Source organism: Mustela putorius, unplaced genomic scaffold, assembly GCF_011764305.1.
Source record: "Mustela putorius furo isolate JIRA1106 unplaced genomic scaffold, ASM1176430v1.1 tig00003853_pilon_pilon_pilon, whole genome shotgun sequence".
Classification (NCBI taxonomy): domain Eukaryota; kingdom Metazoa; phylum Chordata; class Mammalia; order Carnivora; family Mustelidae; genus Mustela; species Mustela putorius.
In genome coordinates this window covers 83,012,927-83,039,874 of record NW_025422005.1, presented here as the reverse complement: position 1 = coordinate 83,039,874, position 26,948 = coordinate 83,012,927, and the positions used below count along the sequence as shown (strand labels likewise).

The 26,948-nt window shown below is 34.3% G+C and overlaps 1 long non-coding RNA gene across 2 annotated transcripts; it reads left to right on the top strand.

Moving 5' to 3' along the window:
- The first annotated feature begins 13,489 nt into the window (after positions 1-13,489).
- Positions 13,490-25,173, top strand: LOC101693742. Of its 2 annotated transcripts, XR_199409.3 has the most exons (3): positions 13,491-17,418; positions 17,565-17,687; positions 24,899-25,173. It is a non-coding gene; the product is annotated as an uncharacterized LOC101693742 (long non-coding RNA). The 2 variants fall into 2 exon arrangements; XR_006601831.1 differs by having other exon boundaries at positions 13,490-17,687.
- The last annotated feature ends 1,775 nt before the right edge of the window (positions 25,174-26,948 follow it).

Below are 26,948 nucleotides of genomic sequence, written 5' to 3'. Positions count from 1 at the left end.
GCAGAACTTAATCAATAAACATTGTATGTACTCTTGACTGTTCCACCTGATGCACTGGTCCCCCATCTTTGTTAGCTTGGGCCTCCCTGTTCCCTGAGACACACAATATTGAAATTAGGTGAAATGATAACCTTACAGTGAATGCCTCTAACATTCAAATCAAAGGAAGAATTGTGTGTATCTCAAATCAAAAGCTAGCAATGATTAAGCGTAGGGAGGAAGACATATCAAAAGCCGAGACAGACCAAAAACCAGGCCTCTTAGGCCTGTTAGCGGAGTTGTGAATGTGAAAGAAAAGTGCTAGAAGGAAATCAAAAGCATTACTTTGGTGAACATTCAAATGATAAGATAGCAAAACAATCTATCGCTGTGATGGAGAAAGTTGTAGTGATATGGATAGAAGATCAAACCAGCCACAACATTCCCTTAAGCCAAAACCTAATCCAGAGCCAGGCCCTAACTCTCTTCACTTCTGTGAAGGCTGAGAGAGGTGAGGAAGCTGCAGGAGAAAAGCTGGAAGCTAGTAGCAAGAGGTTGGTTTGTGAGATTTAAGGAAAGAAGCCATCTTCATAAAATAAAAGTGCAAGGGGAAGCAGCAGGTGCTGATGGAGAAGCTGCATGCAAGTTATCCCAGAGATATAGCTCAGATCATTAGTGAGGTTGGCTACACTCAACAACAGATTTTCAATGTAGATTAACCAGTCTTCTAATGGAATAAAATGCTATGTAGGATTTTTATAGCTAGAGAGAAGTCAATGCCTGGCTTCAACGCTTCAAAGGACTGGTTGACTCTCTTGTTTGGGGCTAGTGCAGCTGGTAACTTTAAGCTGAAGCCAATGCGGGCACCTGGGTGGCTCAGTGGGTTAAGCCGCTGCTTTCGGCTCAGGTCATGATCTCAGGGTCCTGGGATCGAGTCCCGCATCAGGCTCTCTGCTCAGCGGGGAGCCTGCTTCCCTCTCTCTCTCTCTGCCTGCCTCTCTGTCTACTGTGATCTCTCTCTGTCAAATAAATAAATAAAATCTAAGCTGAAGCCAATGCTTACTAACCACTCCAAAAATCCCAGGACCCTCAAGAATTATGCTAAATCCACTCTGGCTGTGCTCATAAATGGAATAACAAAGCCTGGATGACAGCATGTTCTGTTTACAACATGGCTTACTGAATATTTTAAGCCCATTGTTGAGACCTCCTGGTCAGGAGAAAAAAAAAATATTCCTTTCAAAATATTCATATTTTGCGACTAGTCATCAAGAACTCTGATGGAGATGTACAATAGAATTAATATCATTTTTATGCCGGCTAACACAACATTTATTCTGCAGCCCATGGATCAAGGAATAATTTCAACTTTCAAGTCTTCCTATTTAAGAAACATATTTTGCAAGGCTATAGCTGCCACAGATATTGATTCCTCTGATGGCCCTAGGCAAAGTCAATTGAAAACCTTCTGGAAGAGATCTACCATTCTACATGCCATTAAGAATGTTCATGATCCATGGGAAGAGGTCACAGTATCAACATGAACAGGAGTCTGGAAGCAGTTGATCCCAGCCCTCATGGGTAACTTGGAGGGCTCAGGACTCCAGTGGAGGCAGGAAGAGCAGATGTGGTGGAAACAGCAAGAGGACTAGACGCTGCAGGGGAGCCTGAACATGTGACTGGATGGCTGTGATCTCCAGATCAAACTTTCACAGCTGTGGGGCTGCTTCTTATGGATGAGCAAAGACAGTGGTTTCCTGAGCTGGACTCTACTCCTGGTGAAGATGCTGTGAAGATGGTTGAAATGACAACAGAAGATTTAGAATATGACACACACTTAGTTGATAAAGCAGTGGCAGGGTTTGACAGGATGAACTTCAATTTTAAAAGAAGTACTGCTGTGGGTAAAATGCTATCAAGCAGCATTGCATGCTACAGAGAAATTATTTGTGAAAAGAAGAGTAAATTCGTGCATCAAACTTCATTGCTTAATTTAAGAAATTGTCTCAGCCACCCCAGTCTCCAGCAGCCACCACCCTGGTCAGTCAGCAGCCATCCACACTGAGGCAAAACCCTCTGCCAGCAAAAAGATTATGACTCACCAAAAGCTCAGATGATGGTTAACATTTTTTAGCAAGAAAATATTTTTAATTACGGAATGTGCATTTTTTGCAAAGATATAATGCTATTGCACACTTAATAGATCACAATACAGTGTAAACATAACTTTTTTCCTAAAAACATCACTTTTGTATGGGTTGGGAAACCAAAGCGTTCATTTGACTTGCCCTATTGTGATATTCATGTTATTGAGGTGGTCTGGAACCAAACCAGCAATATCTCTGAGGTGTATTTGTTTTGACAGTGAAGTGGCCATTGTGGCAGATAAAGAGCAACTTGTTTATTATATAATTTAGGGGATTTCTTATGGAGCCAGATTGGTGTGCTCTCATTTATACTGTGGCTATACATAAATATATACATATATATTAAACATTTATATGTATCATTTCAATTTTTTCCCTTAGTATAGAGTTTTCCCCTAAATTGAAAATAGTAACAATGATAAAAAATTTTGAGTAAAAGTTTTCAGTAAAGTCAAAGAAGTAAATTATGTTTTTCCTCTCTAAGAGATGTTTGGCTCTGCTAAAAATAGAGCTACCCTATGATCCAACAATTGCACTACTGGATATTTACCCCAAAGATACAGACAAACTGAAAAGAAAAGGCACATTACCCCAATGTTCATAGCAGCAATGTCACAACAGCCAAACTATGGAAGGAGCCGAGATGCCCTTTAATAGATGAATGGATAAAGAAGATGTTGTTCATATATACAACAGAATATTACTGAGGCATCACAAAGGATGCATAGGCACTGTTTGCATCAACATGCATGTAACTGGAGGAGATTAGCCTAAGTGAAGTAAGTCAAGCAAAGAAAGACAATTATCATATGGTTTCACTCAAATGTGGAACATAAGGAATAGCACGGAAGACCACAGGGGAAGGGAGGGAAAACTGAATCGGAAGAAATCAGAGAGAGAGATAAACCACGAGAGACTCTGGACTCCGGAAACCAAATTGAGGGTTACAGAAGGGAGAGGGGTGGGGGGTCGGGGTAACTGGGTGATGGGTGTTAAATTAAGGAGGGCAGGTGTGGTGATGAGCACTGGGTGTTATATGCAACTAATGAATCGTTGAACACTGCATCAAAAACTAGTGATGTACTATATGCTGGCTAATTAAACATAATAATAAAAAGTAAATATCTAAATTCAAATACATATATACATACATACATACATACTTCTCACCCACAATAGAGGTGGAGGGGGAAGTCTCTTTAAGAGGACACCCTGGAAATAAATATGAACTTACATATTTAATGAGAAACTTGAAGGATGCTCTCAGTTCAGTATTTAATTAAAAAGAAAATTGTTAGAAATGCTGACATCATACATTGTCAACATACATGAGGAGTTATCAAGCACTTGATCAGTTCACTTAGGGAAAAAAGAAATAGTTATTCAATTCACTGACAAAATAATTAATCGAATCATTTTGGTGTGGGTAATATTCTTTCAACTCTTTTTGTGTAGGAGATGTGAAAATAAACTGCTGCTTGATTCAAGTTTTCTTTGTTCTGCTAACTGGTACAGAAATACAATTTTTAGTCTGTTTTTTTTCCTAGATTTTTTTTCTTACTACATTTCCAAATAATGAAGAAAATGATCTCTTATTTTTCTCTACAATTAATGGGTACATTCTTCTCCTAGACTCCCTAATCTTATATGCGTGATAAGCAACTCTCTGGTGATGTGACCATGACTTCCATTCTCCAGTGCAGGGTGTGATTATGAAACATGAAGATAGAAATGTCCCTTTTATCTCTCCCGCTGCTACATTTGAAGGTTTTTTTTTTTTTCCCTGCACAGTTAAGAGGCTAGAAATACACCAAAAGTGCCAACTTAATGAAAAGAAAACTATGAAAATACAAACATTCTACACAAAAATATTCAAATTCAGAAACAAAAAAAAATCTCCTTTTAATAGATAAAACTGAAGAAAATAGGTCAATAGAGACATTGGGGCCATATGGAATCATTCTTGCAGTACTCCAAATACATTAAGTACTCTAATACATCTAAGATGATCTATGATAAAGAAAAGAATCTAAAGAAAGAAAAAAATAAATTGCGGGAAACTTTAATGTGTTATAGTTTTATGCGGAAGTAAAAAGCCAAATGGGAAAAGAATTGATAAATGTTGGAAGAAAGAGAACATGAAGAAATAGAGAATGGGCAAAAGGGAGCCATGGTAATAAAAAGGCACGGTTCAATTCTATCTATCTATCTGTCTGTCTATCTATCTATTTTTGCCTTGTCTCAATTCACCAAACCTAGGCATTCATAGTTTTTTACAAATTAATGATTGCTATAAATCTCAAAAAGTCATTTTCTTCAGATTTGCAATGTTGCTTACCATTTATTTCCTTGTTAAATTGTGTACTTGTGCAGCATATGCTCCAATATGAACTTCAGGGTCCATGTACTACCATATTCATTTTTTAAAAAAATTCAGATACTACAATCAACTGGTTGATTATTCACTCATATTTGTTTGAAAGAAGTTAATAGTGTAACTTGGCATGATACATGAAGCCTGGAAAGTATTCTAAATGCATTAATAAGAAAAAAACTGCATGGATTTAAAAACTTTACCACTTATAGATTGCCTTCTATACCTAAGCACTTTATATTTGTTGTGTTACTTACTCTTATATTGAGAGAATAAGAGAAAAGAGATTAAATTTTAGGCACTAGATGTAATGATAAGGAAGTTTTCTTACTTAAATTGTTCATCTTTATTTTACAGAGATAAATACTCATTTATTTTAGGTGATTTAAGGATGGTCCTTTCTGGAGACTTATTCAGGTCAATTTGAAGCTAATAATTCTGTATCTGACAGATTCTCAGATACTTTTACTGAATAGCAGATTTTCTAAACAATGATGTAGTCAAAATCATAAAAGCACAAAATCACACAAAAAAATCTTTACAGCTTGATTTCTAGGTCTTATAGTCAGCACAGCATTTTGTCAAATTGAAACCACACAGATACCCATTACTTACTAACATGGTCTGTCTTTGTAATAATTTTGTAGTAAAGTGCTTCCTTATATACACCTCAAATTTCTGATTTAGTGTATTATTGAAACACTCATTTTTCTTATCTCTTTAAGGATAGACTAAACTGGACCACAGTAAATGGTTGTGTAGGTTGCTCACTGCACAATTCTAGAGGAGCTGTTCACATTGTAGACTTTTCAGATTTAAGTATTATAACAATTTTCTGCAGGCAGTTTAGTATTATGTTCCAATACAATTAGTTCATTATGACAAATTACCTACAGGTGGACATGAAGTGTCTTGAGGAAGGGCTCCTTCTTCATATTGCACAAAAATGCCCTTTCAGGTCTGATTGTCTAGTGACTGGAACATAGAAAACCCTGGGGAAAATCTCATGTTCAATGAAGATAATCCCAGTAATAGGGGATTTAACAACAATAATAACTAGACTTTACTATTTATGTATAATATTACAACTATTCCTCATTTGCACAAGTAAATATAAAAATACTACCTATTTCCAAAAAATGTTTGCTAGCTGTAGCATTCAATCAATGTTAAGTGATTATTTTCATTAGCCTGAATATAAACAAGTCTTAAGTGGAATATGTCTACTTTAATAATAAAGAAATTTATTATTTGAAGATATTTTTATACCCATCTTTACTATTTGTATTAATGAACATCTTGGTTAAATGTAAACTTCATCCTTAACTTTAATTTTCCATCATGGTAAATTTCTGAAGTCACCAAGTTTAATTTGCTATTACCTGGGCAGAGCATTTGATGATATGGTTGATTATTATAAGGAAATTGAGGTTTTTATGGTGGCAAACTCCCACATAACTAGATGTCTCACTTAATAATAGGTTGGGAGAAAGATTACAATGCAGATAATCAAGTTTTAAAAATAAATTACATTTGCTTTCACAGAGGAGTTCAGAGATTAAATCTGGGTCATCGTTAACAGGCACATGGTGGAGTTCCTGGTTAGTTTGTTTTTTTATAATGAACTAGCATTAGGTATTTCAATATACTAGAAATAAGCCTTATAAATAGGAGTGAGAGAAGGCAGATGGAGCAACATATAAAGTGAGGGGTCATTAATTGTTGGTATTAAAGAAAAAAAGGAGTTCAGAGTGACTCTGTTTGGTGTGATGATAGCATTCACCAAAGCAAGCTATTCAAGAATAATAGGTTGAGGACATAATAATGAGTTGAGCCATCTATGGAACATTTGGGTGTCTAGTAGAGTTGGATATATAGGTCCAGAGCTCAACAAATTGGGAAGAAAGAAAGAGATTTAACCATCATGAGAGGCAATACAGAGTAATCAACATCATCATCATCAACATCAGCAACAACTATTAAAGTACTTTCAAAATGCTGGTATTGTTCTAAGTGTCCTACGTATGTTATCCCAGTTAACACCCACATAAACCCTGCAAGACAGGCATAATAACTCCCATTTTATAAATTAGAAACTGAGGTATAGATCTGTTAAATGCTTTACCTATGGTCACACGGCTCCCAGCTAAACAGGATTCAAACCCTGACAGTCGACTTCTAAACACCATACTCAGTATAAACCATTATGGGCACCCAGACTTCCAACCTTTCCTTTCCCATCTATGAGCTGTGTGACTTAAGTCATGTTACCTACCCATCCTCTGCCTCAGTTTCCTTATTTTCATAATGAGAGATAATAATACTACCTGTCTCCAGGGAGTGCTTAGTATATAGTAGCATTCAATTGATGTTAAGTCATTATTTTTACTAGCCTATCAATGAATGTTGAAACAATGGTGGAAAAGGTGATTGCCTGTGTGAATGTGAGGTTTGAGAAAACAGAAATATCATTGATCTTTTAAGGGTTGGTGGGGTCCAGAACAGAATCTGGAAGCCTAGTCCAGTGCAGGGTGGGTGTGGGTATCAGTGTGTGTTCCACTCCATCACAGAAAGCACTGCTTGGTTCTAAGAGGACAAAATGGGAGAGAAGCCAAACAAAAAGGCTGGTATCCCATCCAAATATAAGGTCCATGTAGAGAGACTGAGCCAAGAAAAATGAAAAGATTCAATTTAAATGGTTAGTGGGCAAAACTTGGAGAAGTTTCTAAAGCAGGTTGTTGGGCTTTCTAGGATGCCTATGACCTGGATGGTTGGCCAGAAGATAGCTCTTAAAGACAGTGGTCTTTCATGAGCTGAGTTTGGAGACAATAGCCAAAAGAGTAGGAAGGAATGAGGATGAAGCATAGTCACAGAGTTAAGGGAGGAGAAAGATGATGTGGTCTTTATGGGGAATTGGGAAGTTTGGGTTCTTTGTAGCATCATCAGTTAATCCCTGTAACAGTTTTATGAGAGACGTACTTCACTTATCCACATTATTTTTTATAGTTTAGAAAAATTAGTCAACAATAATTGCCAATACCTTGCCTAGGGTCACATAGCTAGTGTGAATGCCAGAGCTGGCTTTTGAACCCAGGCAGTCTGGCTTAAGTCCATGCTTGTAACCATCTGTTACATATTCCTTATTTCCATCTGGTTGGTTTCTTTCTTTCTTTCTTTCTTTCTTTCTTTCTTTCTTTCTTTCTTTCTTTCTTTTTTTAAGTAAGCTCTACGCCCAGTGTGGGGCTTGAGCTCGCCACCCCAAGATCAAGAGTTGCACAAAGGCATTCTCCTTATTCCCATCTGCTTATTCTTTCAAGCGGCTCACTTTATTACATCCCTTCTATGTATCTGAAGAAAAATAACCTCTTTATGTGATTTCTGCTCCTCTTCTTTCATGCCCAAAAGTCTGGATGCAGGAAAGGGAGTTGTGCGTTTTTGGGTTTTAAAGAAAAAAAATTTTTTTTCCCAAGAATAGAATCCTCTCTATTTCCCTGAGGGCTTCAGGCTTTTTTGTAACCAGTTACAGAAAGAAAAAATAAAAAAAAGAAAGAAAAAGAAAAAACAAAGTAAATATTTTTTCTGCTTTTACCTCTATATTATCCTGAAATATTGACAGTTTTGGAGCAAAGTTAGGGTAGAGAAGGGAGGAAAGTGGCAAAGGAGGAATTTGTTAACAACAACAAAAAAATTTGGTGGGGCGCCTGGGTGGCTCAGTGGGTTACAGCCTCTGCCTTCGGCTCGGGTCATGATCCCAAGGTCCTGGGATCGAGCCCCGCATCGGGTTCTCTGCTTGGCGGAGAGCCTGCTTCTCCCCGCACCCCCCTACCTGCCTCTCTGTCTACTTGTGATCTCTGTCAAATAAATAAATAAAATCTTAAAAAAAAGAAAAAAGAAAAAAAATTAGTTAGTACCTCAAAACTAGTTAATGAATTACTGAGTCATCAATGGTGGTATTAAAAAACATTCAATTACTTTCTAAAACAAAAAAGGCTAGTTAAACTATACTGATTGGCTGTTTGGTGATATGTAAGACATAAAAAGTATTTCCAAACATATGTTGTATCTGTATTTAAAGAGAGAGCAAGACAAAATAATAAGAACATTAAAAAACTCAAAAGTCATAAAGTCATTTATATCCTTTCCCTCTTTAAAGGGTAAAGGATTCAAGACTCCAGAATAAGCTTGAATTTCTTACCAGAGGCCCAATGACTCCAAAGATAATTGATACTCTTAATGATCACATAAGATACATTGAAGATCCATCAGTTCTGGAATTTAAAATAGCCTGATAAGAAATCACTTCTGTATGAATTAAAATTGCAACTATAAACAACCCCAAATAACTGAATATTAAAGTTGGCTGCATGAATAGATGACTGCATGAACAGAATAAAAAGCCCCGCAGAAATTATGATCGTTGGCTTTCTGGTCTTACAACATGGTTTGCTTTCTAATCTGATACTCTTTTTGAACACTCTAATCTCAGATAACTTATATATAGATTTTAAAAGTCTAATTTTCTATTAAAATGAGCTTTTTAATGTGTATTTTCCATTAGCTGTTAAGTATCAAATTCTGATGCTAGAGACAATGAAAGGATTCATTTGGGTGGATTTGATTGTTGGGGTAAATATGGTATGTGAAAATTAATCTTAAACTATATTCAAAATTCAAGTTTCCCAGCCTACACTTACTCTCTAGCTCAAAAGTTTTTAACTTAGGGTGTACTTCAAATTGCCTGGGGAATGTTTAAAAATACCATTTAGTCAATCCTGCCCAGGAAATTTAAATCAGAATCTCTGGAGGTAGAGCATTAGTGTTTCTCAAAAATCTTCTCAGTGATTCCAGCATGCATCCAAGGCAGAGAACCATCACTCTAGTCTTTTTTATTAGCTTTGATCTTAAGAGAATTGTATTGGTTGTCTGAAATGACAGACTTTCTGGGATTAGGAAATGGTGGGAAACAGCTACTTCATTTATTTATTCATTCACCATGAAAACATATATTGATCTTAGAATAAAGTATTGTGTGAAGGTCTAGGTGACCCAAATACAAATAACACAAAGCACTGTTTCTCAAGCAACTTATAGTCCACTATAAGGGTGAAAAGATGGGAACGGGGTGTATCTGAAAAGATACAGAATAAAAAATAAGGCTAGACAAGGATGGTTTGCCAAATAGTGGTGGTTACTAAAAGAAAAATTAAAAAGGGGGTACCTGGGTGGCTCAGTTGGTTAAGTGTCTGCCTTTGGCTCAGGTCATGATCCCAAGGTCCTGGGAGGGAGCCCCTTGTGTTGTCTTCAGATACCCTGCTCAGTGGGGAGTCTGCTATTCCCCCCTGCTTATCCTCTCTCTCTCTCTCTCAAATAAATACATAAAAATTAAAAAAAGAATTCTCATTAAAAAATCATTGGAGACTGAACATTATCAGTTATGTTTTGCAAGAAGGAAGCAGATATGGAGAGCTGAGTTATATAATTATTTTGATATTTTAGATCAAAGTTAAATGAGAGATTCATGGCAAAAATGAGAATCCAGCAGGAAGAACACATGTTAGGAATGTTACGGAGGCAAAATCCACACAATTTGTAAGCTCAAGACATGTGGTGAGGAGGGTGGCGTGGGTAATCACACCCAAGTCCAATATTCAAGCCTGGTTTTCTGGAATTATGGTCCAGCTACCCGAGAAATGGAAAGGTGTGTGAGGGGCAAGACAGATGCTTTTGGACATGTTGGATCTGAAGTGCTGGTGGGGTGTCAAGCTGATGTCCAGCAGGCACATGGAATAAGAGATAATGGTTTGGGAGAAAGCCTCATAGAGATTGACATAGGGGGAGGTAAGAGCTACATTTGACAGAATGCTGGGAAAGGAAAGAAAGCAAGCTGCTCCTTAGGGAATCCCTGAATGCCAGGACATAAATAAATAAATAAATAAATAAGGAGTCAGAAAACTGAGTTAAGAGAATCAAGGAACCCAAGAGAAATAATTTTTAAGGTAAGAGTGATTAATATAAAAAAGGTGATTCAGAATTAATTCTGAGACAAGGCCTTAAGTTCAATAACCAGTCTTGCTCACAAAAAATTTGGACACAGGAAACCAAGCTGAAAGTTATTTAGAAGTACATGTGTGATGAACAGCAAAGCAAGGAATACTGACTATTCTTTGATAAAATCAAATCTTTAAAGGAAAAATACAACTTTTTCTTCATATTATATAAGGGTTTTTTTTTTAATTGTAGGAATAAGTTTAATTGCTTCTTTGCAGAGGAATTTATGGAAGGGAGAGATTATAAGTGAAAAGAATAAAAGTAGCAGAGAAGCTAGATAGCTGACTAAAAAAATTCACTTGAGAACCATGATCTTCTTGCCACATTTTCCTTAATAGAGGCCTTGAATCAGATCAACTAGTATAGCTTAATTAATATTGAACTTCAATTGGACAGACAACTAATAGTAAGATAAAATGTAAGACTGCTGCTATGGGTTGCACATTGTTAAAAAATAATGAAAAAAGTCAAAATTAAATATTCTGTACATTTTGAATACTAACATTTACGAGCACATTACAAAGCGAAATGCAAAAAACCCCTAATGTAAATATTAAACATCATTTTAACAAATTATTTATAAATCCAATTAATAAAAGTAAAATATTATTAAAATAAACACCATACTAGAAAAAATGAAGAAAATTTATTTTTTAAGGCAAACTGAAAGCAAAATAATATTATAATATTATTTGGTTTTATAAATTTTTAATATTAAAAGACAAAGCTTCATTCAATCCATTTTATTGTAATTTTTCTAATTGACCAATAAACTCTTTCCTTATCTACCTGGTCGGGGAAAAGCGCAGGGGAAGTTATAAGCTATTTCTACACATTTTTCCTCCGATTTTTTCATATTCAAATAATTCTAGTTCTTGTTTGGTAATTTGAGAACCTTTATTACCTTTTTGTTTTCAGGAATTGTAGTTTTTAAAATTAAATGAGGTATAGTTTCTATTAGTCTTTTTAAAACTATTCCAGTTTATCTTAACATCTTTTATTTTATGTACTTGAAGACTTTTTACAAAGATTTTATTTACTTACTTGAGAGAGAGAGAGAGAGAGAGAGAGAACATGAGCAGGGGAAGGGAGGAGATACGGAGAAGCAGACACTCCCCACTGAGCAGGGAGCCTGACACAGGGGGCTTGACCCTAGGACCCTGGGATCATGACCCTAGTCAAAGGTGATGCTTAACCAACTGAGCCACCCAGGCACCCCTGTACTTACAGGTTTTTATACAGTCACCTCTTTCACTTTTGATACTGTCTCATGTAGAAGACATCAGAGTAGGACTATTTCTGCAGTATGAATTTGAAGCACCATGATGTATTAGGTTATTATGATAGGCAATGACCATTTGAAAATTGCAGACCATTTTCTTGGTTAATCCTTTTTGTATAACTTAAACAATTAAATTATTGGTTTTATTCTTCCAGTGTAAAAATCTCAGAATAAAAAATAAAACAATGTTTCACAAACAAAATTACTAATACCTTGATACTTTAAATTAGGATCATTCAGCTGAATTCTGAAACACAATAAACTCACTAAATTACATTTCTAACAGTATCATAGTTGTTATGTCTTAAAAAAACGGCATTCAATGAGGTAGACTTTTCTAAGTGAGGCACTATGTGTAAAATAATTCAGATTAATGCAATGCTCTGTAATATTCTGTAATTTAATTATTATGAGCCTACCATAAAGTAATAAAATTCCTTAGGTTATACAGGTGCTCTTTAGAGGAAGTGATTTCTTGCCACTTAGTTTTTGTTTTGTTTTGTTCTTAACATCAGACTGTGATGCCAAATGTCCATAGGAAAGTATATAATATTTTAATAATTGTGTTTTTATTACTTGAACTATTTATGAAATTTAAAATAAATTATCATTTAATTTATTGTGTTTTATTTGAAGAAAATTCTTTGTTATTTTGCATTTATAACATTTGCATTTAACATTAACAGTAAATGATATTAATGTAAAAGCAATTCTAATTCGAGTCCCCTTTTTCTTTTTAATTAATTAATTAATTAATTAATGATTAAGTAATGTTGAGAGAGTGAGGTTGGGGAGGGACAGGGGTAGAGGGAGAGAGAATCTTAAGCAAGTCCCATGCCTAGCATGGAAATTGATGCAGGGCTAGATCTCACAACACGGATATCATGACCTGAGTGAAATCAAGAGGTTTAACTGATTGAGCTACCCAGGAACCCTTCAAGAGTCCCCTTTTAATAATTTAATATCATGTGTTAGAGGGGGAAAACTATAAAAAAATAAGATTGTATATTACACGTTTTAATTTTCAAGGCTTTTATTTTGTCTCTAATTTCATTTATTTTCTGAAAACTACCACACATATTCACACACATATACATTGATGTTTTGACTCCATACTTCTGCTTAAACATTTTGTTCTGTCTAGGATAACTGAGTCTGTCCTTTCCATCTTTTCAAATCTCATCCATTCTTCAAGATACTGAACAAATCCTACCTGCTCTATAAATTTTCTGATCATCATAGCATGAATTCCTCTGTCCTTCCTTTGAATATCTTGTCTTTAACATTTGTATTATTTGTTTATTAAACATGTCCTTCTTCCTCATAGTTCTTAGAATGTTTCACTGCTTAAATATTTTCATTTATGTTTTATACCCAATAAAATAAATTGTAAAATTATTATTTTTAAAACTACTTTATTTTTAAATAAATCCCTACACCTTACAAGGGCCTTGAACTTAAAACTCCGAGATCAAGTGTTGTATGCTCTACCGAGTAGCAGGGGTTCCTAAATTGAAAAATTATTAAGAACAGAGTGCTTCCTGAGTAAATCTTTATCGATTTGATGTCTAATTGTCTTTTGCAAAATCCAGCAAATACGACATAAATAACATATACAACATAAACAAACAATAAAATCTACATGATTGTATCTTATATTTCATATGGGAAAGTATGTATATATATCATATGTGAATGTATACATATGTATGTATATAATTGTGTATACTTGTATATAGATACTTTAACAACAGTAAAATATAGTAACTTAATTCTGATTAGCCTGTGAGAACTTCCCAAAATTCACTCTCCTGTATTATCTCATGACTTTTAATAACTTGGGAAGGTTAGTGACAGACATTATACTCCTTGTTTTGTTTAGGAGAAAACTGGTATTCAGAGAATTATAACTCAACTGTAAAGATTTGATCATTATTACTTAGAATTAATCAGGGGGGCACCACAACTAGGATCTAGGAGACTTCTAATCCAGTGCCACTCAAACTATGTTTAGTGAAAGATCAGTTTGACACTCACTCCCATTCTGTCACCAACTATTATTTTTTAATAATATAGTATAAATGAATTCTCTGAAAAAATATACAAAACACAAATCCATTTAAAAAACTACTCGATTTAACAGCCATCAAATGACTTCAACAAATAACTTTAAGTTTTGAAATGGTTATCTTCAATGTGCTTATCATTTTGGATGGAGAACAAATAACACACGGACCATCTCCAGTCTCTGGACCACACTTTGAGTATTGTCTCTGTCAATCATGACATACCCCTTCTAGGAGAATTATCCTCATCCAGAACATCTGCCACCTAAGTGGCCCTGTTGACTCAGAAGTGATCTCTGCCATCCACCATTTACAGCTGATTGGACTGAGACCAAAAAAATGCTTGGCTAGAAAGCTATGAACTCTGGCCAGGCTTGAAAAGATGAGCTGGACCCAGGAGTTTTTTTTTTTTTTTTTTTTTTTTTTGTCTCTGTATTTAGGTCTAATAAGTAAAGAAAGGATTTTCTGTGACAGTCCAAAGTTTTGTACATGCTTAAAATACAAGCTAGCAGAAACTCTGAGTAAGCTTTGTAAGGTGGATTGGGGCACTAAAGAAAGGGGAAGATAGGAACTATAGCTGAGTCATATTAATAGCAGCTCACGAAAGATTCAAAAACTGCTGATGCTGAGGCACAGAAAGCTGCCATAACTCCGGAATTACCTTTCAACTCCAATATCCCATAGTCCTAGGCTTTAAGTAGCATTTTCTTTCAATGTCCCAAGATACACATCCCATACTTCTTGCAATGTACATATATATCCTAACTGGCATAAATGGGTCTCTGAATTATTCACGAAACTTAGTTTATTGAAGACGGAGTCCAAAGCTTTTTCCATTATACCTAATAAGCTTATGCCAGGAACAACAGATGTCACATTTGAAAGACAAGTTGGTAGTGCGTACATCTCTAACTGATTTTCAGTCTGCAGTGAGACTTGTAAGCAAAACTGGGCTGATCTGGTGGAACTCTGGTACCAAATATCCATCTCCTTCCTACCTACATAACTACTTCTCAGTTTCATTGTTTCCAACATAATCCTGAAATATATTAATTACAATATTTTCCATAGTTAATTATATGGAGGGAATTCCTTCAAACTTCTATCAAATTACTTCAGTCATGGAGAAACTTCATTAGCTCACCTGCTCTTTGTATGGACTTCAATTTGCAGAGCTTTTTAGAACCAGGACCGCTGATCTAATGGACCAGACATGTGCTTTCAGTCTGTTTGAATCCAGATACATATTATGTGTTAGTGGTTTCTGGAATCCTCCCAGAAATAAAGGTGCAGGTTTGAGATTGAGTGCACAGTGATTCTCAAAACGTGTTTTACTGCCCTGATGCTTTTTTTAATGAACATGTTCAGATTATTTTTATCTCTTTAGTTATATTATAACATACCTGGTTTGTAGTAAAGAAGTATCTTTTAGTATAAAAATGGAAGCATAACTTCTTTTATTATTCTCCAGTATATTTCAGATTTTAAATTGAATGGTTTATGTCAGAGGTTAACAATATGGGGTCTTAGATTAAACAAGCCCTGTGTAATCGTATTGAGCCAGTAGGTCACAAAAATAAGAGAAAATGTGTTTGAATCACAGGAGAGAAGGTATGTTGGATGGATCTCTGAAATATTTCATGTTGTAGTATCAGCTGATTGATAACAGTGATTCTCAGAAGGGTTCCAATATTATGCCTTTTAAAAGCTGGAGATTAGTGCAACCATGGTGAACAGCACAACACTCTGGCAAAGAAAAAGGGTCAGGGCTGGCAAAATGTGGCAGGTGTCAAAATAAAAGGTTAGGCTCTGTGCCTGGGGACCCATCTGTCAGATATAAGTATGATAAGCAATTAATGTATTTATTTGCATTGCTCATGAAAAACCATGTATTCCATAAAAGTGGTCAATTTAAATACCTTCCACTGTTCGCTAGAAATTAGAATATAAAAATAAAATGTTCAAGACAAAAAGTAAGGTATAATAATGAAATGGTTTGTTTCTATAAATAAGTAAAGGTTTGAAGAATTCTAGTAGTCTGCATTGAAGGATTAAATCCATTAAATATAAAATTTTAACAATAGAGTGGTGATATTAAGGATCTACAAAATCAATGTTTATTTTGCAGGATAATTTTGGTAGCATTCCTTATAAGTTCAGGATGCTTTATACTCATTAGTCTAGATTACATAATCGAATAATGCAACGAAGCCCAGAAAAATTATGAGGGAATAGAAATTTAGAAATCTAATATATGTCTTACATTTTCTTTAAATGTTTTGTTCACAACTTTGTCATTATTAGAGCTTTCATTTGCACTTTGTGACTAATCCCGACTCCTCTTTATTTATTATTTATTTAGCTTTCTCACTACTTCTGCTTTCCAATCTGTTTAAACTAGATTATGTTTATATTTAACATTCATCAGTGAGATGTTTTTTTACAGATAAAATACATTATAACTTTTAAATCATAATCATAAGCTTTTAAAATGTTACTTTATTTCACTGGTCAGTAAAAATCTAACCCAGAATATGAGTAAAATCAGACTTACTAAAATTTTATGGATAAACTGACCTCCCCCCATATTTTTCCCTGAATAAAGTTAAAGCTCTCAATTATGTTTTAGTAAGTGAAACTCACACCTTATGGTAATACCAAAATTTGAAGAGAAACAACATGTAAGTCTATACTGTAAAATGTTATACGGAGGGAAAATTCAAGTTCCTTCATTGTAGGTAGGGGGAGAAATGCCAATATGACTATGTTATTGCAAGTTGCACATCCTGTCTGCTAAGTGATGAAATTAAACAAGCAAAGCCACTGGAATAGTAAAGAGAATCATTTGGCTTTGGAAAGAACAGAGGTATTATGTTCAATAGACTTATTTTCTTATTGTTGAAGCAATGTATATGCCATCAGTATGTTCCATTTATTGGAAAGATACTGGTTAAACTTTAAGTCATTGATTCTTCTCCCCAGAATTCCCTTCTAGCTCTGATATCATTAGAGTCTTAAACTATCTGCTATTTTTACTATCAAACTTGGCTTCCCATGGTATAACAGCAATGTTAGAGTAGGAGTTGAGGAAGGAAATCTAAATTAAAAAAAGATACAAACTTTAAACTTTGTTGCATGTTCCATTTAATGGTCTGATATATGATTTACAAATTACGTTTGAAATTTAATTATAATTAACTGTTACTTAAAGTCAAATTAATTCATGGCTTTATTTCCTGATTGAATTCAATGTTTTTCCTACTGCCAATTTTACTTCATTTGAACCTCAGTCATCTAAGTTAGCTCTGTTTCTTATCTATTTACTTTCATTTGATTGAATGCCCTTGAAGAAAATGTATCAGGCCCAAAAAAATAATATATATATAATTCCTTATTTGCCATTCTATACAACTCTTCAAGATCCTAGGATATGCTACATAATAAAAATAATAACTTCAACAGAAAGTCAAGATGTCACTGAATTTTGCCAGAGAGACACAAGAATAATACATCAAACAGAAGGTAAGATTTTTGTTTTACTTCTTGACAGTGAGAATTATTTATTTTAAGTTATTTCTTTCAAAGCATATATAGGAAGAAAATATACATTGGGGTTCATATTTATGAAAAGAAAAATAAACTTAATTTTTACTTTTATTTTTCTACAGAAGTATATGAGAACAATTTTGCTGGGTATATATTTACTTCAATTCAACCATTTGGAGAAATAATGAAAATTCTGATGAGTTTTAAAACTCATAGTACAAATATGCATTGATCTATCACCACAGGTATGCTTTCATAAATTTCCTCTTCTCAATCAGATATAAATTTATACCAATTTGCAAAATTGTTTTTTTTTTTTTTTTTTTTTTTTTTTTTTTTTTTTTTTACTCTTTGAAAGCTCAATACATATAAGATTACTTGGGAAAATAAATTTTCTCATTTGTTATTTTTTCAATCTTTGGTATTAGTATAAAATCTGTTATGTGAATAAAATACCCCAATACAATTTCATTTCATACTCTGAAAAAACTATTACTTTCAAAAGTTCTATCATTCCCAACTTTTTTTTTTTTTTTTTTGAGAGAGAGAGAGAGAGCACAAGCATGAGGGGAGAGGAGAGGGAGAGAGATTCTTAAGCTGGCTCCATACCTAGTGTGGAGCTGGATGCAGGGCTTGATGTCATGACCTTGAGATCATGACCTGAGCTGAAATCTAGAGTTAGACACTTAGCCAAATGAGCTACCCAAGCACACCCTATTGTTTCCAAATTTTTAAGATGTGTTTCCTTCAGACAGAAAATTGTTTTTCATCACATAAAATAATATTGGGTCTCACCCATTCTCAAGACATCATTCCTATCCCCATCTCAGGCTCTCTATGTTTGTTTCTCCTACAGTTATTTTTTAAAAAATAGATTAACCACTCATGCAAAACAAGGTAAGTGTTATGATTCTGCTCATATACAGATAATGATACTCTGGTACAGAGAGTTTAAATAATTTGTACAATATGAACCCACTTTATTTTGGTAATTTGACTTCTATCCATCTAGTTACTTCCTCAAACAAGGAATGCCAGAATGTTGAAGAAATAAAGAGCAGAAGTGTGAAAATTATGCCATAAGATAAGAAGAAAAGAACTATGAAAATAAAAATAAAATAAAGTAAGAAGAAGCCATCTGAAGTAGCAAAGGAGTTTGTTGGGGGCCAAGAATAAAGATTTTAAGATAAAAAGTAGTAGCAGAATATGAATAAAATCCAACACTGGCAAAAATTCTGAAAGGTTAGGATAGAAATGGAAGACCAATGTAAATGGTGAGGGATGAAGCATAGCTTTTCTTGTCCTCTCAAATATGCTTATTGAAAAATTCTGAGAGAATAGTCCCTGCATTCGGTTCTCAAAGGGAACAGAGATGAATCTATGTTTGTGGCATTATAGACGTTACTGACATCTATGATTTTTGTGATTTGTCAGGCGATTAGCCATTATCTGATGGCTTAGAGAATGGACTTTTGTAGGCAACCAGGAACAGAGATTCTGGCTCTCCAGCTTATTAGGATTTTGTTCTTGGCAGTGGCATGCTAGAGGCACCTCCTACAGGCTCCTGATTATATGTATCTTTTCCATCTCTTCCCAGTATCATGTTCAATGACATCACAAACTGGTAGTTTAAAATCAGTCAAACTGAAATTACTTATATCCCCCAAACTGGCAAACACTATAGATATAGTCCTTATTCCTCATGTGCTGGTATACCAGTACAGCACTGGACCTTGAGTGAATTTCCTAACCTTCTTGAACTTTAGGGTTTTTTTCATCCAAAAAGAAAAAAAAAATAGATATGACAGGTCTTCTTAGAATTCTGCAGACCTTTCAATGGATGATATATTTCATATGGTGCTTGATACCTAGTAAGCATCAATAACAGTAGCACTCTAGTTATTTAATTCAGCTTATCATACAGAACATTGAACAATTCTGCCTTTTCAACACACTAGAAAGCATTTCAATGAGTTCATTAAAATTCTAGGAGAGAAGGATTTGTAGAAATTATTTTACTGACTTTACAGATGAAATGGTTTCCCTTACATAAGATTTTTGTAAAGAAGATAAACAATTACTAATACTTGCATAGTAATTTCTTCTATATGGTGAGTTTAGAAAACTTCTATTTCCTATAGTAACTCATATATAAAAGCTGAAGGGCATCTTTTGGGGTTTTAACCCACTGTTCTCTGAATTAGATTAAATGCATGGCTTCAGTTATTCAACCTTCTTGATAAGTTAATACAAAGACTGATTCTGGCTATACACCCCACTGTTTAGAAAGCTCAAACAAAATTCTGAGCCAGAGGCCACTGTATCTATCAAGATGACAGGCAGTATGTATGCCTTGAAACTTTAAAGGCAGGCACTGCAGGAAATAAGGAATCTAAGAAAGGATGAACCAGTCTAGAGATAACCCTGCTTAGTTGCCTTTGTTAATAGTTCTCTCATCTAGATATTCTTTGATGTGGATTATTTATTCTTACGATTGTTGTTTCATTTCTCTGTCCTTGGAATATAATTCTTTAGACAATTTTAATTTTTATTATTTATTTATTTACATATTTTTGAGCTGGCTCCATGCCCAGCATAGGTCTTGAATTCATGATTTGAGAACAAGAGTTGCATGTTCCACTGACTAAGCTAGTCAGGCACTCCTATAAAATTTTAAAACAAGTTATACATATACATTTTCTACTATACTTCACAAAGCATGTCTTTAAGGTATTTTAAAATTCATTTTAACTATTTTGTAGTAGGAAAAAAACAACTTAAATTGAACTGAATTCTAATATCCTCTCTTATTCCAAAGACATGGTAGTTTTTTTTTTTTTTTTTTGCAAAGATGACTAAAATAATTTGTCCTATCTCTGTATATATATATACCTTTGCAGTATGACTTTGCTTTTCCTCTCACCATAGGTGAGCTACAGTTTTTCTACTCTTTCAGTGTAGGCTGTGCCAAGTGGCTTGCTTTGGTCAAAGCAAAGATGATGAAAGCAGAGGTTTGAAAAGCATTTGCACATTAGGGTTTGCTGTTTTTGCTGCCCTGAGACCACTATGAACAGCTTGAACTAGCTTTCTGGAGAATGAGACCACATGGGGTAGAATAAGCTCTACTAGCTAAGGACAACTAGACCAACCAAGCTGCCAAACACCAGACACATGAACAAGCCCATTCTAGATGTTTCAGCCTTGGATGACCTATCTGCTAACTGGACAACCAACTTATTATCCCACAAAATTATAAGCAAAAATGGAATAGTTGTTGTTTTAAGTCAGGGGTCTGCCAATCTACAGACTAAGGGCCAAATTCAGAACATCACATATTTTTGAAAATCAAATTTTACTGGGACATGGCCAAACTCATTTGCTTATGTACTGTCTCCTCTTTCACACTATAATGAAAGAGTTGAGTAGCTGCAACAGAAACTGTATGGCCTACAAAGCCTAAAATATTTCCTATCTATCTTCCCCTTTATAGAAAAAGTTTGCTGATCCTGTTTTTTAAGGCACTAAGTTTTGGGTGGTTTGTTAAGTAACAGTAGAAAGAGCACAGATGTATTTTCAAAAAAGGGATATGCCTCAGTTCTTATTAAACTAATAAAGTCCTACGCTCATAAAAAAATACATTTTGGGGAGGGTTAATTATTTCTTTTATGGAAAAAAGCAATACTTCCAGTTTGCGTTTCTAAAGTACTGTTATGAAGATTTTAGTTGTACACCAATATCTGATATTCTCCTTTTCCAGAGTAATACATTGAGCTGGGAATGTAGCCACTCAGAGATTATACTTATGAGTTCTAGTCTCAGTTATGTGTACGACCACAGGCCAACGTTTCCTCCTGCAGACTACTAATAGAAGTGATGTGGACTACCATTTTGTGGACTTTCTTTATGCTCCCATTCTCCTTCCCACTAACTGGAACTTACAGCAAACTGATTTATCATGGAGACAGGTAGCATGTCCTAGAGAATGGAGGAGTACACAATCAAGAGAACTTTAGTCACTTAAAAACCATGTGGAGTAAAGCCACCTTCCAACTTGGCCCATTCATCTTAGACTATTAACACGAGAGAGAAATGAACTTGAAAATTCCATAAGCCACTGAATAATTCTTAGGTTTTTGTTTTGTTTTGTTTTGGCGGCAGGTTACTCTTATTCTAACTAATACAATACTCTTACATAATATACTTGGCACCAAAATGATTTAGTTGGTAAACACTGGATCTTGGGTCAAAAACTCAAGGACACTTTGAAAGACTTTGCCCCAATTTTCTGAACTGGCCAGAGACTAGTCACTTACAGTAACTGTGATATTGTTTCCCCAGATAAAAACATACAACTCTAGATAGGCTAAGCAGGAATTTTGGAAACTGGCCTTTCTAATTTCTACTTCTACCATGGAAGAGGGCCACAATAACTGGTGATTGCCCTAGGCATGTGTCATTTTAGTCCCAAGAAATGTTTACATACCAACATAGTGCCTTTGGAAATATCATGGGAAATAGTCAAGGTGAGTTTTTGGCACTTGGAGAGCTATGCATGGTTCTCCCTTGAAAAGACGCATAATTTCATTTTGAGATTAGAAGAATTAGAAGAAAATTAGAAGAAAAAAATAGAAGAAAATTGGGGACGATTTTAGTTACATCTTGAATATATACTCAATGATGGCAGACAGTAAGGCTCAGGTTTTAGTGTATACGAGAGGAACTTGTTAGGCATGTAGATTTCGATTAGCTCTCTTCCTCTCCTCTTACTTCCAGAGATTATTGATATATCCTCCTAGAGATTATGAAAGTATCCTCCTCATACTCCCTAAATCATAGGTCTAGTAGTGGATATCTCCATATTTATATAGTACCCTGAGTGAGTCTAAGATAGGAGGTGAGTGGCTCTTTGAGAAACCAGAGTCACAGCAGAAATTAAATTCCAATATTAAGACTCAGTTCCAGGAATTGGAACTCGATGTGGCAAATAAATTCTAGAAAAGAAGAGTTATATCAAAATTTCCCAAAGAAGTATTTTATGAATGATTTTGTTGAAAAACTAATAAGGAAGAACTACCAAACACACCAGTGAAAATGAAATTGGCCCATTTTCCCTGTGAACTTCTTATTCAGTGTTCAGTGTCCAGTTTAAGAGTTTAAACTTCCTTTGGAAGTTATATGAGGTGCTTTCATCATACTCTATAATTTCTGGATCAGAGTATCTGGATCAGAGCACATTAAGTTTAGATATCCGATTGTATGTCTCCTCTACTAGATTACATGTTCTGTAAGGAAAAAAAAAAATTGTTTCTTTTGTGCTCACCAGCATATCCATAGCTTATTAGGATGCCAAGAATATGCAAAAGACTTATCTAATACTTATGGAAGGAATAAATCTCTGAATGGAAAAATAGCTAGTTGGTTTTACGAACAGAGGAAATGGACATGAACAGCAAGGAGACCAGATGAAAATAGCCTAAAAAATGTGTCAAATATATAATGACTTAAGCAATATAGATCCAACAGAGGTAGGTTCAGGAGGTAGTGTTGGGTCATGTCCCCTTGAGGGCATTCTAGTTTGGAAAAAGGAGTAGATTTTAGTGCAGAGCTGAGGATCAGAGATAAAAAGCCCTTATTCAGACCAGTCTCCCTGCAAGGACTATATATAGCTTTGGGGAAGGGACTTTGAACCATTTTGATTTTCTGTTCCGTCATTCTTCTATTTTATTAAATATTCTTTTGGATAACATTGAGGATAATGTGCTTGTGAGAAATGGGGCTGCTGTTTCGATTATCCAGCTATCCGATAAGTGATGTCCTAGATAGTAGGATCCAAACTTGAACAATTAGAAGCACAACTGAAATGTAGAATCTAAAAAAGTCAGACTATAGAAATACAGAGTTAGAATGATGGTTGTGCAAGGTGGGATGGTGGAGGAAATGGGGAGGTTGGTCAAAAGGCACAAAATTTAAGTTACAAGTTCAGTAAGTTCTAGGGATCTAATTTACAGCATGGTAACTACAGTGAATAATACCATATTGTATACTTGAAATTTGCTAATGGAGGAGGTCTTAAGTGTTCTCACTACAAACAATAACAACATAAACTATAACTATGTGAGATGATATGTTAGTTTAATTGCAGTAATCATTTCACAATGTATATGTATAATCATCACATTATATATCTTAAACCATATATCATTTTTATTTGTCAAATTATACCTTAATAAAGCTGGGGTGGGGAATATAACTGACTTAAAAAATAAACCATCTCTCCAGATTCTGTTTCTGACACAATTGTTTAATATTTAACTAAAATATATTATTTGTCTGCTCAAAACTCAGGTTTTAAAGTACCGTGTATTCTAAAAGTAAAAGAGAAAGAAATGAAAGGCATTAATACATTAGAGGAGAAAACAGCAGAAGCTTGTGAAAAAGGTACAAATGCAGGCTGAAGTCATTTAACCTCTCCTCTACCCGGATCTCATTAGTAAAATTAGGAGGCAAGATGAAATAATTTATAAGGTTGCTATTAGCTTTAAAAGTTTTATGAGTTCAGAGCCTTTAAAAACATGGTGTCTTCAGCAAAAAATACCACGCAAAATTTTTTTTCAATATTCCCTTTTACCTATAATGGAAACAAGTTAAAAATAATAGGCCTAATGTTCACAAATCCATTAAATATTCACTACTTACTCTCTTGATGACCATTCTGATTCAATACACGGCATGTATAAATCATCAATATTTTCAAAATTCAAAAGCATACATGAAGGAATTTTTCAGCTTCTGTGATGGCTTTGAACTAAAGTATAATATATCTTCTTGTTTGTGCAAATGTTTTTATGCTTATCATTTGTCAGTAAGCCTAAGAATTTAAGTACAATATTATATATACATGCTAAGAGCTTAGTTTGTCATTCTAATTTCCCTCTTGAATTGCAAATGGCATAACTTCTCTAGGGTTCCCCCATTTATTTTTAAAATGTTGGTATCCAGGTAACAACCAAAAAAGGAACTTCTTCAAACCATGTGATATGCTAACACTGAAAATAAAATGAATTATTTCCCTTGAGGGAAATGTTATTAAGGATAAAGAGGAGGCAAAATAAACAGATAGATTGACGGTAGGTAGGTACATTTGTTTTTAGATAAATAATGTGCTAATACTATTTTATAGCTTTACATATTTTTCTTATTTTAATTTTATGTCCTTGCTAGTATTTTTCTTTTTTTCAATAAAAAATTACCATTTATTTTCTTCTTAATGCTGTCTTTTTTGTATTTTCTGTGAATACTTCCTAAATATTCATAGAATAGTTCTCTGTACTAGATGTTATACAGTAAATATTTCCTGATTGATTAATCTTTTCAATGCTGCTTCCAATACCTCCTTCCCATCCTCAATGTGACAGTGTCATGTACCTTAACAGCCTTCCATCCCCACTTCTTCTAGGGGCATGTGATGTAATTGTGGCCAATGAGACACAAGCCAACATCTTCTAGATTTTTTCCACTCTTCAGACAAAAGGAAGAGATGTCTTTCATCCAACCTTTGAACAGTCTTACGAGAAGCTGTTTGAAGCTGCTGTAGCCATCTTGTAAGGCTGGAGAGAATATCAGACATTCTAAGGAAGACAGAGAAGACAGTCTCGGAACCAACCCTGTACCACCCTACTTTTATTTAAAGTTCTTGATATGTGACATAATAAATTTTCCTTATTGTTTAAACCACTTTTAGTTGGGTCTTCTGTTTCTTGCAGCTGAAATTGATACACTCATGTTTATTTCCCATCTCCATGTACATAGACACCATGTTCTTACAGAGCCTACCCAGTCTGAAATCTTAGATAAGCGTAAAATAACACAACAGCACAGTTTCCTTTGAGAAAGAAACAGGTCACAGGTGTAAGCCTACTCCAATTATATAATAATTATATAATAAGCACCACACTAATTATATAATAATAAGAGCAACAGCTTACAATTATTGAGCACTTTCATTGAATAAAAAAGGACAATGTGCTACAACCTTCACATACATTAATCTTCACAACAAATCTCTAAATTGGGGAATAGCATTATCCCTACTGTTAAAAATGCAGAAAAGGTAGCAAAGGGATTCTAAGTAACCTGCCAAGATCCTACATCTCATAAATGAATCAACTCAAGGAATGACTGGAATGAGCCAGTGACTATTAGGCTATCTCTTAATGCTTGTGTGTATTTCAGATACAGTCTATATAAGGACCCTTGACGGCATGTAGGAATAAAATGAACAGACTAGCACATCATCTTGGTTTTCTCTTAACTTGTCACTTAGAGCTCTGTGAATGAACTACACTAACATCTGCAGGTATAAGGAAGATACATAGCACTGTATATATAGCACTTGCAATTAAAGAAGAACATTAAAATGACATCTAGCAAGACTGATGTTCTTCTACACTGAGAAAATTTTACATGTTCACTGGTGGTTTCAAAGTTATAGACATCACTTAAGACAATTAGATAAAACATGCCATATTTCCCTGGACATACTATACATCCTTTCTATTTAAAAAAAAAAAAAAGGTGAATTAAAAAGTAAACCATTAGTCAAAGTTTATTATTTTAAAAATTACTATCATCTTGATTTTGAGAATATAGGAGACTCAGAATAGTAAAGTATGACATATTTTGATATTTTTTGAATAGACCAAAACTCAAGATCTAGAGTGAATACAATTAGGTAATGAAATTATTAAAACTTCTTTACCTAAATTTTATCAATAATTATGGTCTACTTAATAGACATGATATTTAAAACTAACTTTATAATTTTATGCATTATTTTGTTATGGAGTATTTGATATGCAAAATTGATATATAAAATTTGATATATATCAATAACAATATTTGATAATAAAAATCATATCAAATCAATCAAAATAAAATAGTAAATAGTCATGAACATTTTGGGCAGCACAATACACAGAATATTATGCATATCACTGAGGCAGTACCTATGTTTTTCTCCAACCCCTACCCCCTTGCCAATCCCCAAAGGTAACCAATATCCTGAATGGTGGTTTCACTGTTACTTTGCTTTTTCAAATAGTTTCTACTATAAATGTATCTCTAGAACTTAAACTTTATAATTTTGAGCTCACATAATAGGAGTTTTATAATGTCCACATGTGGTCTGTAACTTGGTTTTCTCACTCAAGGCTATGTTTCTTAGATTCATGATTTTGCATGATATTGCTTCAATCTGTTCATTTTCATGACTACATAATATTTCACTGGGTTCCTATACAATAATGTTCTAATTCAGTCACTTCCAAAAAATATTGTTCTTTTCCAGTTTTTTAAAAAAATTACTATTAGTAATATATTACTTGTATATTCAAATTCTATTTTTAAAATTTCTTTCTACTTAATGTATCATCAATTTAAAGAGGTGAATGGAAGTCTCTCACTATGATTGTGGTTTTGTCACTTTGTTTCAGCCATTTTTGCTGTAT